We start from the raw sequence: 6,146 nt of genomic DNA, 5'->3' as shown, positions 1-6,146 counted from the left end.
GATAAGTGAATTTCTGCAAAGTAGGATTCAGTATTTATAAATGGAATATTGAGATAGTTACAGCTATGAAAACCTGTTTATGACATTCAAAATGTGTTTTGTAACATTACAATCTATTTTTACCACAGTAATCCTTCTTGTTGATGTCTCTGTAGCCCTGTGAACATGATATAACACCCCTATAGTCCCATTTACACTTGTATTACCCAACACAGTAGACATTATAACAGAAAATCTGCCATTTAAGACATTGACAGCGTGCTTCCTGCTGTGGGTATTTTCTCATCAATGTAATGTTACTGACTGACTGCCTCTTTGGTTAAGGAGAAACTCAATGCACTTCAATCATTTTATTAAGAAGCAGAGAACACATGCAGTGAACATTCACACAGAATCTGCTATTAGCTACTCTCTGTACTGCTAAACTTCTGTCAGATCTTCCACAAGGTCTATGCTGGTCCACCAGCATCGATCAGCATGGAAAATATGCTGATCTAAACCAGCTAAACCAGCATAGAGCAACATGGTCCACCAGCCAAACCGGCATACACCAGCATAATTTCCATGCTGGTCTATGCTGTTTTTTTTCAGCAGGGTAAGCCTACATGAAAATGACGAAACTTGTTTTTTTTTTAATAATGAAAACAGTATTGGTGTCACTGAACAATTTTATTATCTGTTGTCATTATACTAAGTATTCCTCAAAACACTATTTGTCTCTGGTTGTTCAGTGATGGCTCATTTTGGAGCTAAAGCTAAAGCTCACAAACGGTGAGCAAACATATCAACTCTTAGTTGTTTATTTTAACTGTTCAATTCAGACTTTATGCCTTTTATTTAATGACAAATGAGCACAAAATAGCAAAAAGACGATGGCCACACTGGTTGAGTGGAGATGTGCCTGGGAAACAAAGTACTGTAAAATTGAAATGTTTCCAGTAAATAAAACATAAATAGTTGACATCACTAATAGTGATGGAAGTTTGCAACGTGGACACTCAATTTATTCCGTTTAACATTGAGAAGGACAGATATCTATTTAATAAAGATGTAAAATTTGATTATTTACTTTGTTATGTTGAACTCCGGGTGGCACGGCGGTCGAGTGGTTAGCGCGCAGACCTCACAGCTAGGAGACCAGGGTTCAATTCCACCCTCTGCCATCTCTGTGTGGAGTTTGCATGTTCAGTTTTCTCCGGGTACTCCGGTTTCCTCCCACATTCCAAAAACATGCTAGGTTAATTGGGGACTCCAAAATTGTCCATAGGTATGAATGTGAGTGTGAATGGTTGTTTGTCTATATGTGCCCTGTGATTGGCTGGCGACCAGGGTGTACCCCGCCTCTCGCCCAAAGACAGCTGGGATAGGCTCTAGCACCCCACGACCCTTGTGAGGAAAAACGGTAAAAAATGAATGAATGTTGAACTCCATCCATCAGTTCATCTACTGGTGTTGTGGGAATGCTGGAGCCTATCCCAGCTGACTTCAGGGTACACCCTGGACTGGTCGGCAGTCAGTGCTCGGTATGGGTATATCGGCCTCGGACTCAATTCCTCAGCATAAAACCCTGATTGGAGCATCCCTAGTTCAAACCAAAATGGCCTACTTCCTGTCTGGATTGTATTGACTTGCATTCTATTTACCTTCTTCACAATGTACCTTCTTCAATAAACCACAACTCGCCAATACCGTCAGCACTCATGCAGACCATGATGCTCCACATCATCATGCTCATTTCAGGATGGATCTTTGCTGTGTTAAACACGCAAAGAAAACACAACATTACAACTCGGATCTGTTATTGTGTAGCTCTGATTGCAGAAACTAGGAGAGACCCCCCCACACACACACACCTCACTCCACCTCCCTGCTCCCTCCCATCATCCATCTCCCAATCTCTCATCACACACTGCAGCTCCTCCCTCCTCCACCTTCCCCACAGCAACACCCCTCCTTCTTTTCCCAGCGTGTGTGTTTGTGTGTGTCGTCCGTCGCAGTGCAAAGCGCATGTGCTGTGCGCGCACATGTGGCAACAGCAGCCGCCCTGGACACGACCGCGCTGAAGTGCTCCCGACTCGGATCCCTGCATATGATTCCCACCTCCTATCTTCATCACATCCACCCCTAATGGAGTCTCTCCTCCTCCTCTTCCTCCTCAGCACCGTGGATTTAAGCAGCAGCATTCTCAGCATGAAATGAAGCAGGCCATTCCTGGATACTCGTCAACTGAAGAATCCGGTAAGGATGCCGCCTCCTCACTCCTTTCTTCTTACTTGTCAAAGCACACTAGGAGGGTAGAAGTGCACTTTGAATGAAGCGGTGCCACCTACTGAGGACACAATCCCAGAATAGGGATGGTATGTGGATGCATGGGACATGTCCTACATGGAGGCAACTTCTGCAGGGACTTTTATGACTGATAATTCCCAGATTTTGAATGGAGAATCATCCCATTAGTCATGTATTGTTGGCTTTTTCTAATGATCACACTGCTGACAATACCTCCTTTAGTGTACTGCACTCGCCTCCCTCTTTTGCCTTTTATCCGTCATTTTATCAGCCTCACTCACTGTTGATGCTATTCCCGTCCCCGTATGCCGGATGAGCATCTTTTTCATCTCTACGTTCTCCTATCTCGTTATCAATTCTCCGTTCATCTCTGCAGAATCTACAGGGACGGAGGGGAGGGTGTGAGGATTTGAGCCGTTGTGAGAGAAAAAAAAAATGGTTTTATTGAAAGAGAAAGGAATGAGATTAGCATTGGAAGGTAAAGAAGTGAAGTTGACAGGAGGACCAAAGGTGGACATGATGGTAAAAGTGGGAGGTGGGAGAAGGAGGCAAGTGGGTACTAACATACCTAGGAAAGTGCTTTTAGGGCTCAGGAGTCGGCTTACTCGAAATGTGATATTTTTCGGCCTCCATCTGACCACGCATGCACTCTGACTAGCATCAATATTTATCACATTTCCCATTTCACTGCAGGAGGAAACACATGATATCAGCACCACAGGATGGAAAGATAATAAAAGATGAATCTAATCTGGATTGAACCTTTTTGGACCCTTTTTGCATTGTCAATTCCTTTGCTTTATTGGAAATACACTCATGTCAAAACATCAGTGGCGGCCATGTTTTTTTTTCAAATAATCTTGTTCACATTTTACACACATGTGCTTGTCAGTCGCCTAATGATGTATATGAAATTTCATGGTGATTCAGCTAAACACACTGAAGTTACATAGGATGTTTTATACTATAGAGTGAATTGAGCTGACTGAGACATTTCAAGTCAGTTCGACTTTCGGGTTTATAACAGAATCATTGGGGTGCATGTCTCGACACATTTCCCAACCTTTTGTGTGTAGCAATTCAGCAATAGTGAATAGGAATACATGGCGAATTCTGATTTTTTTTTTTTACAGAACTTTGACACCCTCTATGGGTTGTGGTCAAAATTATTTGGAATACATGCTAGCATACATGTAATACAGATATCCTCAAAAGTTTTACAATCATGACTTATGGACGGTTAATTGATGGTAGCCATGTTTTTCAACCATCCATCCATTTTCCTCTGCTTATCCGGGTCCGGGTTGTGGGGCCAGCAGTCTTAGTAGGGATGCCCAGACTTCCCGGTCCCCGGCCACCTCCTCCAGCTCCACCGGGAGGACACCAACGCGTTCCCAGGCCAGCTGTGAGACATAATGCCTCCAGCGTGTCCTAGGTCTGCCCCGGGGCCTTTTCCCGGCTGGGCATGCCCGGAACACCTCACCAGGGAGGCGTCCGGGAGGCATCCGGTCTAGATATCCGAGCCCAAGTCAGCTCTCTTGAAAAATATTGTTTTTGAATCGTATTGTTCCATTAGCTAGCCCATTGTGAAACAGGTTACTCAAGCGAGCTGGCGACCAGCTAAAGTAACCTGTTTCACAATGGGCTAATCCAGCCTAAATTTGGAAGAATAATTTTGGAAAAATATTGTTTTTGAATCGTATCGTTCCACTAGCTAGCCCATTGTGAAACAGGTTACTTTAGCTAGCTGGTGACCAGCTAAAGTAACCTGTTTCACAATGGGCTAATCCAGCCTAAATTTGGAACAATATTTTTGGAAAAATATTGTTTTTGAATTGTATCGTTACCTGTGCATTTAGATTCTAATCGAATCACATGAGCTCAAAGAGATTTACATCCCTACTGGCCACGAGCTAACGTAACCTGTTTCACAATGGGCTAATCCAGCCTAAATTTTGAACAATATTTTTGTGTGCTCGTAGCTAGCCCAGGCTCGCTGCATAGCATCCTGGTAGCTTGCTAGATAGCCGACGGTTAGCATTCTCATCTTCAGCCATGGCAAGTTATGGAGCATGTGTGACAAATCTCTCACATTGTTTCTAATATACTAACAACCGATTGCTTCTCTTGCAGTACCTGGTGCATGTCTCCACAATTGATTAATCTAAAGATTTATGGCTAATTACTATCGATACAGGAGGTTTCCTCCGAGCGTGGAAACCCCTTCCCTGCTGTAAGTGGATATCCGATCGCATTGTTCACATCCCTAATACAAATACAAATACATATTAGTTCAGATTTTTTTCACAATGATTCTGATAAACACCGTAGAGTTTGATTGGGTGTTTTGTAGAGTGCTTTGAGCTGTGTGTGAAATTTCAAGTCAATCCGATTTACTGTGTGGTGGCTAACCTTTATGCTTTATGTAATTATTTCTCAGAAAAAAATAATATCACAGGCAACAGAGTAGGGGTTGCATATTTGGACAAAGTTTCAACCTTTTGTGTGCAGCGGTTAGGAGTAGACGTGTCTTTATTGCGTTTTGGCTTTGCTAATGGATGAGAAAGCATCCAGGATTACACAGCGTCCTCATTTTGCCGTCAAGATTAAAACCCTAATTGGAGCATCAAGATGGATTTTTTTTTTTCAGACTGCAATTTGGGAACGATTTAGAGGAATCTTTCTCTTGCTGATCCAATTGAGGCGTTATCTCAGCTTTATTACCTCTACCAAAGGGGTTATGATTTATCTTTGTTAGAGAACAGTAACACAAAAACCTTCACTTTCATGAAACTTTGTGGAAGACTTTTTTTCAATTTCCATTTCGAACCTTCTGTTTTTAGTTATGATGGACTGTTCCTTTTGGACAAGGGGTTTGCTAACACACACACAACAGCCTTTTTGGAACAAAATGCAATAGTATTAGTTTGATATACTGGGTTATAATGTGTAACAATGACCACTTTTTGATGGTTTCTCTATGAGGTTAATAGGACAATATCCATCCATCCATTGGCTATTATTTCCAAGATACAGTATTGGGTCAAAATAGGAAATGTAGGGAAAGGCAAAAAGGCAAAACAGTTTATCAGAACTTACATTGTGTCTACAAGCAACCAGTCTAGAGTTTTGACATAAAATGTTTTGTTTTTATTTGCAGAAATGCATGCAAGTAGAAAAGTTTCATTAACTTTTGCACCAGAGTTTCTAGGAAACTGCAAGGCAGATCATTATAAGCAGCTGGTGGCAAACCTGAAGTCCTACAAAGCTATTGTCTGCAATGAAGCAATTATTTTTTGCATTCCCATTTAGAATACTTTCTATTGAACTGTAGAGAAGTAAGTGATGAGCACGGGGAACGACTCCACCAGGACTTTGCAGCTGTGAAGAAAAGATATCAGTGAAAATGGAATACATCTATGCTTGCTGACTATGGTTGAAATGTGATCAGGGATGGCCCTGCTGCTGAGTATAGGAGAGAAGCCAAAAAGCATTATTCAGATACTGAATAATGGGAACTTTGTTGTTTTAAGTGATACTTTAGTTTGTTTTTCATACGATATTCAATCACCTGATGTCTTAAAAGGGAACTATTATGCACATTTTTCAACAGTTTGAGACAAGCAAGTAATGTGGCCTCATTGTACCTTTTGCTAGTGGTAGGCTCATGGCCCCGCCTCCACCCCAAAGACAGAGTGTGACTGCCAAAATGGCTCACTCCGTTCATGCTGTTGTTTTACGGAACGAGGGTGCTGAAGTCAATGCAGAGCGTGAACTTTCTTATTAATTAGCATCTCAAAAATTGTCCAGGTATGTGAGTGTGAATGGTTGTTTGTCTATATGTGCCCTGTGATTGG

General features: G+C 42.0%; 1 protein-coding gene across 2 annotated transcripts in view; it reads left to right on the top strand.

The window, feature by feature from the left end:
* The first annotated feature begins 1,988 nt into the window (after positions 1-1,988).
* Positions 1,989-6,146, top strand: part of lingo1a (leucine rich repeat and Ig domain containing 1a) — a 130,752-nt gene continuing 126,594 nt past the window's right edge. For both annotated transcript variants that reach the window (XM_058076684.1, XM_058076686.1), the window contains exon 1: positions 1,989-2,238. The gene's annotated coding sequence lies outside the window, so the exon portion shown is untranslated. The remainder of the gene's footprint in view (positions 2,239-6,146) is intronic.

The sequence above is a fragment of the Doryrhamphus excisus genome, chromosome 6 (assembly GCF_030265055.1).
Source record: "Doryrhamphus excisus isolate RoL2022-K1 chromosome 6, RoL_Dexc_1.0, whole genome shotgun sequence".
Lineage (NCBI taxonomy): Eukaryota > Metazoa > Chordata > Actinopteri > Syngnathiformes > Syngnathidae > Doryrhamphus > Doryrhamphus excisus.
Note: the sequence above shows the minus strand (reverse complement) of the source record. Positions and strands in the feature narration are given on the sequence as shown.